Source organism: Prosopis cineraria, unplaced genomic scaffold, assembly GCF_029017545.1.
Source record: "Prosopis cineraria cultivar Desert tree isolate PC_DT_omini unplaced genomic scaffold, ASM2901754v1 PC13, whole genome shotgun sequence".
In the NCBI taxonomy this organism is placed as follows: Eukaryota; Viridiplantae; Streptophyta; class Magnoliopsida; order Fabales; family Fabaceae; genus Prosopis; species Prosopis cineraria.
In genome coordinates, this window is record NW_026555344.1 from 23,209,037 (window position 1) to 23,222,964 (window position 13,928).

The window sequence follows — 13,928 nt, forward strand, 5'->3', positions numbered from 1 at the left end:
TCATTTAGAGCTCCAAGAAAGATGACTTGACATTATGAGATTTTCAGATTTGTAATTGTTGTTTATTTTCTTGATTTCATGTTCTTATTTTGATTCTTTGAGGATTCGATTCTGAACCTATGTTTAGTTAAGGAATTTGTGATTCTAATTCAGATTTGATGAGAATATGAATGTTGAATTTAGATTTTTATGCTATTTTCAGTTCTGAAATTTATGATTTAACGTTGATGTTCTAAGGTTATTTCATAAGTTCTTGCTGATTCTTATTCAAGTTCTTGTGTAGACTTGAGTTAGATGCATATTGGTTATATAAATTTGACTTAAGCTGTTTTTCTTCCACTAGTTTTAGCCTGAAACTTGTGTATAACAAGGCTGAATATAGTGTTAATTTCTAAGTTCACTTGACTTAGATTCATTAGTGTCTATTGAGTCTAATGGTACACCACACTTAGAGGTTTCTAAGTGTCTCATTTTAGGTTAATCAAGAAGGTTTATGATGTTATAATTCTGAAAATCAATGATTAATGTTAGGAAATCTGACTTGGGCTTACCATAATCATCATTCATTTCATTACAACTAAAACAAAATTTTACAAAAATTTATTGTTGCATTATAGAGTTAGTTTGGTCACTTGAAAATTCAGATTAATTTGTGGCATTTGAACAATGATTTGTATGCTTTGCTCTCTAAGGAAATGACCTAGAATACTCACTTCTACATTCTAGTAAAATTTGATAACCCAAGGCAACTAAAAGGTTCATCATGGCCATTTCTCCATACATTCATATACATAACACATTCACAATACAAACTTAGCCCCAAATTATTCATTTCATCATAATTTCTCACTTGTGCTTAAGAGTCACTAACACAAACAACCATTTCAACACAATATACTCAATCCTAGCCCCTTGAGTTATTTCATCACAAAAATATACAATTGAGCTAAGATTCTACAAAATCATCACTTAAGTTATGCATGCAACCCTATGACAACTCATTTACATGTATTTACATAAATTCTTAGTTTAGTTCATTACACAAACTCAGAGAAAACATGGCTTCCCAACTCAAGCTGGTTCAGACTCTCTTCCCTTGCCCTGCTCAATGCCTAGTCCTGAAAACATGTAACTACGGAGGTGAGATAAAAATCTCAATAACAGAATAATTCACTCCTATTGACTTTCACATGTAACAATATGAAAGTAAGGCATAGTATATCGTTTAAATCATTGAAAAAATAGTATTTATATCACATATCTCGTTTCTTACTTTTCACTACTTTCACATATCATTCCATAACATCTCAGAGCATCATATCACATGATATAGCATGATTACTGCTGGTCAAACCTCTAAATCACCTCAACATGAAACCATAGACTCACCTTAGGCTAATGTACATTCTCATTAGCCTTGAGCTCACCTGTAGTGGTAGAATCACATGGCTAAAGATGTTCCAATGCACATACGGACTATGGTTTCCCTTAGTACACACAATAGGGCATCATTGATTCCAACACCGTATCACATAAATAGTAAGGAATCTCTTATCTCTAACACCGTACCTCAATAGGCACTAAAAAGATCTTCTCCAACACTGCACCTTACCAGGCACTAAAGATAATTGTTTCCAACACCACATCCTGTCAAGTACTAAGGAAATCTTGCTGTATGGTCGTTATCATCTCCTCTACTCAAGTAAACTCTTACCCCTTTGATCATGCTTTTCAAACCATTTAAGGTTCTCATTTACTATTTTACTCATTCTTACACATAACACATACATATAATACATTCCATTTGAAATCACATTGTGATAGGCATTGTCATTTGCCTTCAAAATTAAACTAAAGCTAACTTTAATGCAATATAGGGCCAACCCTATGTCATCTCCTAAGGAATTATTTTAAGTTTAATTTAAAAGTTATCTAGTGAAATAAATCACCTAAAGTTTGAAGTCGATTAACTAATTGCTAACCTAATTATCTAGTGAATTATGCTACAAAACTAATCTTAAGTATGAATGGAATGGACTTCCCTTTTAATGTAGGAACCCTAGGGTGTTGCTAATGGAAGAATAGCCTCTAATTAATTATGGCAGCTCACTCAACCTCTCTTCCTTAGCTAAAAATCTATTTACTTAAGACAACCATCTCAAGCAATCTAGCTTCGCTAATTCAATTCCCCAAGTGTTATTACAAGCCTCTTAGGTAACCTCACTAGCTTAGCTCAAGAATTAACTAAGCATTTAGTTAAAATTCATTCCCAATTGCTACTAGCCAAAGCTGTACCTAAGCTTGAAACTATGAAAACTCACGCAACTCAACAAGTATTCACCACACAATTACATATTAGGCTAATACAATACATTCATCCAATGAAATCACATATTACAATGCAAAATAGCTAAATGGCAAAAATTTCTAGCAACACTATAAATTTCAAAGGAAGTGAAATTGAAGTCAAAAATCTTGTTTCAACACTATAAATTACAAACAACCATGAAACTAAAGTCAAATTGAACTACAATCAACTATAGTCATAGTATTTTAGTGAAATTGAAACAAGATAAAGAAATAATTGAGCTTAGCCAAATGAAGACTTTAAAACTCCTCTTCCATCAACTCATCCCTAGAATTTTATGGAGAATTTAGCTAGAAAATATCAAAACCATCTTACTCCTCCAAGAACTAGACATAGCCAAGTAGAGCTCCATGGAAATAGTGAAATCAAGCTTTAAATCTCCTTACAAGTGGGAGGGATAGGTTCATCCAAGTAAGAGGAATGGAATGGTAGTGGTTTTGTGGAGGTTAGATTGCTAAATGTGGAGTTATGGGTGCTAGAAAAATGAAGAAATTAGAGAGAAGGTGGAGAAAATAAAGAACAAGATGAATGCAGTGAGCAAAATGTCAATTTTGCTCTCCTTGATGCCACCCAACTTGATCCGACTTCCATCCTAACTCAATTTAGAGCCAAATATGACCCAAAAAACTAATTAGCAACCTAAAAATATAATTAAATAAATTAATCATGTTTTTCAACTAATTTATCCCTTAATTAATTAAATTTTTCTGATTTGAAGTTTTCAAATGTTATAGGTCTCCCCTCCTTTAAAGGAATCTGGCCTTTAAAATTCAACAACAACCACAACACATACCTAGGGAAACAAATAGGGATATTGCTGCTTCATTTTGTCCTTTATCTCTTAGGCAGCATCACTAGGAGCCATTCATTTCTACACCACCTTAACCAGTCGAATAGTCTTGTTCTGTAATCGCTTATATTTGACATCCACTATTCATTTTAGCTCTGCTCGATAAGTCATATTCTCTTGCAGCTTTACCTCTTCAGGTTCAATCACATGAGATGGATCAGGTTGATACTTCTTTAGTTGAGAAACATGAAAAACATCATGAATCCCATATAATTATAGTGTCAAGTGACATGTAATGACTTTCGACTTAAAGCATTTGCAACCACATTTGCTTTCCCCGGATGGTATTTAAATTCAAAACTATAGTACTTCAAGAACTCCATCTACCTTCTCTGCCTCATATTAAGTTCCTTCTGATCTATAAAATATTTCAGGCTCTTGTGGTCACTAAAAATAGTGAACACTACTCCATACAAATAGTGTCGCCAAATCTTTAGTGTAAACACAACTGCCTTTAAGTTATGGTTCGGGTAATTCTCTTCATGCGTCCTGAGCTGTCTAGAAGCATAAGCCACTACCCGCTCATCTTGCATCAACACACATCTTAGACCCTTCAAAGACGCATCCATATACACTTCATCTGGTAATCATGGATTGGGAATAACCAACACCAGTGCTGTAGTTAGTTTCTCCTTTAACTTTCTTTTCAGGTCAACCTAGTCAATGATGAAGCTATTTGAGATAAACCCTAGATAAATCTACGATAATATCCATCCATATACACTTCATCTGGTAATCATAGATTGGGAATAACCAACACCAGTGCTGTAGTTAGTTTCTCCTTTAACTTTCTTTTCGGGTCAACCTAGTCAATGATGAAGCTATTTGATATAAACCCTAGATAAATCTACGATAATATCCAGCCAATCCTAGAAAAGTCTGTATTTCAATCACAGAACTAAGTCTCTCTCATTTCAACACTGTATCCACTTTATGCGGATCCACCGCAATCCCTTTTGCCAACACATGTCCTAAAAATCGGACTTCTTTAACCAAAACTCACATTTGCTAAGCTTGGCATAGAGCTTGTTATTCTTCATAATTTATAGCACAATCCTCAAATGCTTCGTATGCTGCTCCTCATCTTTAGAATATATTAGAATGCCATCAATGAATACCACGACAAACTAATCTAGGTAAGGCCTAAATATACAGTTTATGTAATGGCGCATTTGTTAACCCAAATGGCATTACTCATAATGCCCATATCTAGTATGAAAAGCTGTCCTAGGCACATCCTCCAAGCGCACTCTCAATTGATGTTATCTTGACCTTAGGTCAATTTTTGAGAAAACCGAAGCTCCCACCAATTGATCTAACAAATAATCAATCCTTAGTAAAGGATATTTGTTCTTCACTGTCACCTTATTCGACTGTCTATAATCAATACAGAGCCATAAGCTGCCATTCTTTTCTTAACAAACAGTACAGGTGATCCCTAAGGTGACACGCTAGGTCTAATAAACCCCTTTTCAAGTAACTCCTCTATCTGCTTCTTCAACTCAGCTAGCTCAATTGGTGACATCCGATATGGTGCCTTTGAGATTGGTTCAGTTCCTGGCACTAGGTCTATCGTGAATTCCACTTCCCTTTCTAGAGGCAAACCGAACATATAATCTGTAAATACCTCAGGGAATTCATTCACTATCCCAATCTTATGAATACTTCCATTATAGACCCTATGTATTGAGAATAAAACCATATAAGCCATACATCCTTGTTGCATCAATTTCTCTGCTTGTACCATTAATAAAAAACTTAAACTCACTAGGAATATTAGCCAATGTAGTATGTACCAGTAACAAAACTATCTTCCTAGCACAATCCAAGGTGGCATGATTTGCCATCAACCAATCCATATTGATAATCACATCCAAACCCTATATAGGAATCCAGATCAAATTAGTAGTGGTTGAATGATTTTCAAACCTCACGTCTGCGTCCAAATAGGCTTTACTAGTCATATCAAATGACCCAGATGGTGTAGACACTTTAATCACATAAGGCAATTCATGCAAAGGAAGTCCCAACCTCTCTACACATTCATATGAAATAAATGAATGTGTAGCACCGGAATCAAACAATGCTTCAATTTTCTGCTCGCAAATAGAAATAATACTTTTATCAAATTCAATGACACTCTTACATCCTCCTGAGATAGTGTGTAAACTCCTCCTGGAATGGTAGTTCTCTACTCTGCCATCTCTACTCTTCCCTCAGGGCACTGTCTTGCCAGATGGCCGGGTTTCCCACATTTAAAACATACCCAGCACCTCCCAGGATGTGACCGCCTACACTTAGCACATGGTAGTGATTGAGTTGTACTCAAGGTCGGGGTAGGCATATTAAAAGCCTGTCAAGATAGTTATGGAACACCAAAAATCCTAAATCCACCCCTTTGAAATGTTCCTCAAGTCTGTAATCCTCTAATAAAACTCTTCTTACTTGGTGCTACAGAACTACTTGGCCCATAACCTGTCTTCTTGGAGACTCCTCCAGAAGGGCCTATGGAGGACAAGAACCTCCCATGACTATCCCATCTCCTTTCTGCTTCTACTTCCCACCCTTTCTTGCTACAATTCGGAGCCAATTAGACATGTCCGCATTTGTAGTTACTCTTAGCAGAGCAATTTGCTGTCTATATTCAGGCCTTATCTTTTTCAAAAGCCTATTGGCCTTCCACTCACTATCATTTGTCTCATTCAGATAAGTAAAAAACTTTGATAGCTGGTTAAACTTCTAAATAAATGCTTCCTCATTAAGATCTCCTTGTTGAAATGCATGGAACTCGGCCTCCTTCTTATCTCTGAATGCTAGAGGAAAATGATGATCAAAGAACATTTCCTTGAATTGTTCCCAAGTTAGCTGACGTCCATCTATTGGTCTTGTGGAATTTCACCAGCGTTTAGCATCTTCAATAAGATACACTATGGCTATAATCACCTTCTATTCCATAGAGCATAGTACCACCTTAAAGATGGTTTCAACTCTCTCTATCCATTTCTCCGCTTCTCCTTCCTTCATAGTTCCATTAAAGGTTGGAGGATTAAACTGAGAGAAAGTCCTTCATGCTCGATCAATAGCTTTCCCTAAAGCATCTCTATTAGCTTTAGTCCTAGATGATCCAGGTCTACTATCAGAACCATGAGATGGTTTCAATCTGCTCTCATAAGCTTCCTCTGGTCTCCATTGTTCCTCATCACGACCTTTATTATGAAGTAGAGTGTCATGGTGTTGAACAGTTCTTTGAATATTCATCATTATATCCCGCAATTCTTCTAGAATTGCATAATTACCATGAGGCCTTTATTGTTATTCTACTTGTACCTCCAGTACAGGCCCATTATTCTCTGGTAAATTGCCAAGTGAATTGCCAGCATTTCGGGTGTTTCTTCTAACCAATTTTCTCCCCTCTTAAGGAAGAAACCAGGTAGAGAAGGGGAATTAGTGGGAAAATAAAGGAAATAAGACAAAGAAAAAGAGTTATATACATAAAGTTGCTAACTAATGAAAATGAATGCAATAGACACATAACCACAACTAGATCTCAAAACCTAAGAAACTAATACCAAAATGTAATATCCACCTTGACATTACTAAAATTCACTACACAATCACAACAAACAATCATAATTAGGAGCAAAGATTGCTCCTAAGCTCACATTATATATATAAGGGTTAAAACTAATAATCTTTTAAAAATAATTGTGAAATATTTGAGATCCCACAAAAAAATCTTTAAATTTTTTTTGAGCTCAAACTTAATATTTTATAAAGGTATTGGAAGTATGGAAAAGTTTTGGAAAGCAAAATACTTCAAAACAAGGCCAAAAATGTCATTTTTAAGTGTTTAGGTCCATGTGCCACGACATATGGCATAGAAAGGCAAGTTTTCTCATTGCACCATGTGCCATGGCTTGCGTGAAATGCACCGCGGCGCACGTGTCCATGACAGCATTGCTGTCATGATAGCTTTTCTAAGCAAACTTCGAACGAGCGCCATTTTCACATTCGATGTTCGATTGAAGTGATTCAAGCGCCCACGTGAAGCTTATTTGATAAACTAACTAATGGTATAAGTTTTGTTATGATCCGACATCGTATGAGAATTTTAGATACTCGAATGCAAAGTTAGTTTTTAAAGCGATTTTCAACCATTAACTCATTGTAAGGCTTGGACCAAGTCCAATGAAGCAAAATATACTTTATTGAGCATTCAAATACATAAAAAACATACCAAACACAAAATTTGGCCACTCAATGGCCCTTTCACTCAATATGGCCAAAATACACAATCAACACTACATGCACTATTTGGCCTCTATTGCCACATAATACACTGCATATATATTGTCACAATATAAATAAAACATTTCTTATACTTGTATTAGTATTTTAGCCCATCACCACAAAATTTTCACATATTCACATCATATACAATATTGGGCTAAAATACAAAATAACATAGTCTGAAAAAAGTCCAACCAATCAAAATGATATGTATTCCTAGTTGACAACATATAATATCATCCATATAAGTTTATGTATATGACTCAAAATGAAATCGAGCTTTACAATGAGAATGTAGCAAGTATGCTAGCCTTTGCTTGATTCCCTCCCTAGCTCAGTCTCAGTGATAGAACCTGTAAAATGATAACCATGGGGTGTGATAAAAATCTCAGTAACTAAGATAATCTACATTATTTATTAACATGCCAAGTTAAAAATAAGCATTACAATAAGTAACATAACCACACTATACAAAATCACCACAAGTTACATGCATCATCCCTAACCATCCGATCCTCCAATACTCCTGACCGAACTGGTAGGCTATTTTACATAACCAAACCATATGTAAGGTCCCCAAGCTCACCATCCATGGTAGAACTACTCGGTTAAGGTGTCTTAAACCACTTTTGGACTATTGATTCCCCCTATTACAAGTAATGGGGTGTCATTACTCTAACACCGCATACCACAGATGCTAAGGAGAATATTCTCCAACTCCATACCCTTTTGGGTACTAAAGAAAGTAAGTCTCCAACACCGCACCCATTTTCAAGCACTAAGGAGAGTAAGTGCTGTACTAGGTGTCCCGAGATGCCAGCAGTGTCATATAGACTTAATCTTCACTAACTCTACTAGGGTGATCTCCCACCTTCCAATAGTCACATTTCACTATAGATCTCCACTTAACCATGCATAAACTACTTTCTAAACCAACATAATGAATATTACTACTTACTTCAAAAACTTGACATTTTACAAATCAATACTCCATTTATTTTCTAAAATAATTAACTTTTACAAAATTCATACATATATACATAACAAATCATGCAAGAACAACTTAAGAATAACTAATACAAGGTAATAAATAATGCAAAGTATCTAGTTACCTCAACCCTTTTATTACTAAAAGGGTTATCCGTAATACTAAATCTCTTCTTGTGTCAAGGTAAGTCTTTGCACACCACAATCTACATCAACAAATACTATATGTTAATTTTCAATTAACACAAGCACTATTAGCTACCAATAACATCCCAATTCTCCCTTCTCACTCATATATTCTCAACAAAGAGGCTTGTTCAAATTAGAATTTGTTCACACAATTACTTCAAGCCTCCCTCTAACTTTATCATAACATAAACATAATATCTTATCATACTTTAAAAGCCCATGATCAAGTTAGGGCTTGATCCAATTTTTACCAAACAGTAAAGTAGCTTCATGTTACCGCATATCCAAGACTAATAAACCTAAATCAAACCTTTAGAGTTAATAAAAACCTTCAAAACATAAACTTATGGCTTAATCAATTTAGAGCAAATTCTCTTACTTTTAAATCCCAAGGAAAATCAGATGAAAAGGTAGACGAGAAGGGTAGAAAACTTACTCAAGAGTTTGAAGGCTCGTTTTTGTCTTCAAAATCCTCCTAAAATAATGCCCTAGCAATGCCCAAAGTTGCCTCCTTCGTGTTCTAGGTTTCCTACCACAAAAACTGACTTTTTCTGATGATTTTCAAAATTTTAAATTGCCTGCTGTGGCCGTGCGCCCCAGAGCATGCCACATAAGCCGTGGCTCATGACGCATCAAGCAAAATGTCAACTTTACTCCCCCCAATACCACCTAACTTGATTCGACTTCCATCCTAACTCAATTTAGAGCCAAATATGACCTAAAAAGCCAATTAGCAACCCAAAAACATAATTAAAAATAAATCATATTTTTAACTAATTTATCCCTTAATTAGTCAATTTTTTTAGATTTGAAGTTTTTGGATGTTATAATATAGGATGACATTAATTGGTAGCACCTAAATCAACAAAGAGCATGTAAAAATCTCAAGGTACCAATCATGCAAGGAATAATAAAGGATCTGAGTTCTTTATACTTAATAGGTAATCGTGGCTTCATGATTGCACTAATAAAATGAGGTAATTGTACTCTAGCATTAGGAATGAACTTCCTCTTACTAATGCAACAATTTTTAAGGAACTTAGCATAATTAGGGAAGTTCTTTACAACATCCAACAAAGGCACATTTACTTGAATTTTAGCCAAAAAATCTATTACCTCCTTATCATGCACATTCATAGAATTTGGAGGCCAAGGCCCTTGGGCTTGAGGAAATGGAATCTTTCTCATTATCTCCTTGCTTTGTACATCCTCTTGAGACTTTTCTTCCCCTTTTTGAGCATTGGCCAAATGATTTTTTACCATGGAAAGTGGTGCTGGAATTTTTTTCCATCCTTCCATCCACTAGCTTATCTTGGCCATTTTTGGGCATTGGTTCCTCATAAACTTGTTCTACATCATTGTCACTATCTTCACAACCATCTTTACCTACACTAGAGCTAGAAGGATCATCAATTATCATACTTTTCTCATTTTTTTTAGATTTTTCAGCATCAACAACATCATTCAAAACAACATCACCACCTGATACCTACCCTTTCAACACTCCTAAGTTCAATTGCATTTAAGGGCTTTAGGATTAAGCACAATATTATTAGGGAGTGAAGGGGATTGAGCATTAGAAGAAGAAACTTGATTAGTAGAAGAACTAACATGCTTATAGTGCATCAAGCACTTCATCCAACTTATTAATCCTAATAGAGGTAGTGGTAATTAAACTCTTGTTGTTGTGCAAATTATGCATTGAAATTTTGCTTATCATTCTTCATCTCATTAATAATAATATCTAATTTAGAATTAGTAGATAATTGAGAAGAAGATGGACCATCAATTGGCACAAGTTTCCTATTTAAGTTTAGAGGATTATAAGTACTACCTTTACCTTGATAGTATGTAGAATTACTTACTACCTCAACCATAATGAGTGTTGTAGCCTTGGTTAGTGTTATATCTTTCATGATTTGTCTCTTGTAAAGCTTCATATGGATTCCCATAAGAAAGATTGGGATGAGTCCTCTAACTTGCATGCATTGTGAGTATTAACATATTGTCCTCCTTGATTGCCTTGGTTTCCCCTATAAAGAGTATTCACATCATAAGCATAATTGTTCTTGCATAGGGCAATATGCCTCTACATACATAGAAGAACTACAAAAGTTGTGAGACAAGGGTACAAGGGCATTACAATATTAGGAGGCACATTCACATTTGACACATTAGCTACATTAGCATTAACTGTAGGACCAAGCATTTTGACAACCTTATAGGCTATCCCATGAACTTGAGAAGGGCTAATAATGAGAGGGCTAGTGTTAACCAAAGCTATCCTAGACTCTCTTATCCCAAATTGGGCACCACTTGAGCCATTTTCTCTATCAAATCCCAAGCTCTATTAGGTGACAAGTCAACTAAACCACCATTTGAAGTGACATTTATTATGACTTATCTCTATCTACCAAACCATTATAGAAATATTGCACAAAATGCTCGCTAAGTACTTGGTGATGAGGACACTTTGCTAGCAATCCTAGAAATCTAGTATAGTACTCACAAAAAGACTCATATCAAAGCCTTGTGCCTTATTAATGATCTCTTTTCTCATGCAAGATAATTTAGAAGAAGGAATAAATTTCTCAAGAAATAGTGTCCTAAGTTAGTCTCATGTGTACACCTTAATATGAGGAGGATGATTCATGTACCAATCTTTAACTTTATATCCTCAGACAAAAACAAACAATCTAGCTTTGACTTCATCTACATGCACCCTTATTAGTTTCATTGTGCTACAAATAAGATATAGGGACCACAAGAATCTATAAATATCCTTACTAGGCAATCCATGATATATAGATATTGTTTGCGTTGCATAAAAGAATGCTTAATTTCAAAACCGCCATCATTGGTGGACATACATGCCATATGGATTATCATGCTAATTGGGTGCAATCAATTGCCTAATTGAGACTTCATTGAGGGGGTTATAATATCCCTCTCCTTCTCTATTAAATTGAATCCCTTGATGGCCATTCATCTCATTATTGTGGGGGCATTGCCATTTCTATTAGGAGCAAACTTAGCCTTGCCCTTGAATTATAATAGGTGCACCCCACATTCATTGTTACAATCTCAGGCATATCAAGATATTTTAAACCATTCAAATTTGGATTTTTCATATTAGAAAATAAATCAAGAAATTTCTCTTCTAATTCACCATAAAGTCCTTTCAATTTTAGGATCAAATGAAACTTTTTCCCTAGGATGCCCACGGGTCATGCACTAGAAGAGAAATGAAGAGTAAAAACCAATGACTCAAAAAAATGAAAACACAAAGGAAAAAAACAAGAAAAACTCAAAGAAAGAAAAAAAACCTAAAACTAATCTAGAACAGAATTTGCTTGGGACTCAATTAAGAAAAGAAGATTCAAAATTGAAAATGCAAAAAAGAAGTAATTTTTTTTAACTAAACATAAGAATCACAACTAAGAAAAAACACCATTAACAACTAAACAGAGTCCAGAAACAAAATTAATTAGTGTGGTTTAGAAATGCCCATAAGCTAAAGCTAATCGAGAAATGTGCCCCTATATATATCAAGTAGCTTATCTGCCCTCCCTAGAATACTCCACTTGTCCAGTCAATCTAAAGAATTAGAAGAAACTAGGGGGAGATACATAGTAAAATTTCAGAATTTTTGGCTGGACAGAAACTTCCCAGTAATTCATTGAAGTTGGGCTTCAGCACGTCGAAGAAAGAATTTCCTCCAAAATGACTCAATGAGCTTTTTCCTCCAAGTCAAAAATGTTGAAGACTCTAAAACTAAAAAAACTTAACACAAAAGTTATAGATAAGATAACAAAGAGTATAATGATCCAATTTAGACAAGTACACAAAGAGATATGCACCACGCAAATTTCTTCAGTATTCTAGATTTCTCCAAAACAAGCAGTTTTAACCTCATTGATCATACAATGGATCCAATTTAGACAAGTTCATAAAGAGATATCCACCACACAAATTTTCTCAGTACTCTAGATGTCTCCAACAGGCAGTTTAACCTTGTTGGCTTTAAAAATGTGCATAGAGCAAATTACAAGTCCAAAAATCACAAAATTGGGGGAAAATCAAACATAAGAATATTTAGACCTACCAAATTTGAGAAGTTTTTGTCCTACAAAGCAGTTTTGGATGAATTTTAAAATTCACCCAAAAAGCAAGAGAAAAGAGAAAATTGTTTTTAAGCTCTTTCGAAATCCAAGCAAAGAGAACACACAAAAATTCACAAAAACAAAAAAAAAATAAAAAAATAAAATAAAAAACTAATTAAGCCTAAATAAACCTAGCCTTGCCTCCTGGGCAACGGTGCCAAATCTTGAGAGCGTATGTTTGCTTACATTATAAAATAGGTAAGTTAACACCAATATAGTACTAGTGGCAACCTAGGTTATTCTTTACTAAGGAGGCTAACTAAGGTTATTTAAGGCTAAACTAATGAGCTAAAATACCAAGACTTGATTGATTTTAGCAAATTACGTAGCTGGGTTAACTTCTTCTCAGCAGTACAAACCACCACTTCTAAGATAGTCTCCAATCGTTCAATCCATAAATCCGCTTCACCCTCTCTAATACTTCCCGTTAAATGTCAGTAGGGTTGAATCAAATGAAGGTCTTCCAAGAATGATCATTAATGGATTAATGTGGGAATCTCTACCTATTACCTGAACCTTGAGATGGTCTAGGTTTGCTTTGTGCTTCCTCCTGCAAAAATACCTTGGCCTCAACTCCCTTCTTCTTAATATTGTGTCATGATCCTCAACCATTTGGTCTTTGTCTACCATCATATTTTTGAGCTCTTCAAGTATCTCATCTCACTTGTCGTCTAAGTTGTGGCTGAACTGGTTGACTTTGGCTCGGCTTGCTCTCATTCACCTATATAGAGTGCATTTCTAGCATGAGTACTTCTCCTCATGACGTATACTATTTCTCCCTTCCTAAGGACGAAAAGAATGAGCGTAAAGGAAAGAGTGTGAGTAATGAACAAGGATAGAAATTACCATATCTAAATGAATGCAACAAACAATCACCATAATCAGGTCTCAACTTGAAAAATTGATAACCAAATATAACCCCCTCAATATCCACTTGACATAGGAGGAGTTAACTTAACCATCATGACAACAAAAGCAGACTATATTCAAATATTTTATTTGAAAAGCTTGAGCCAAGAACTCTATTTTCAAAATCATCAAAATCCTTGACATATTAGAGGAATACATGGTGGAAATCAAA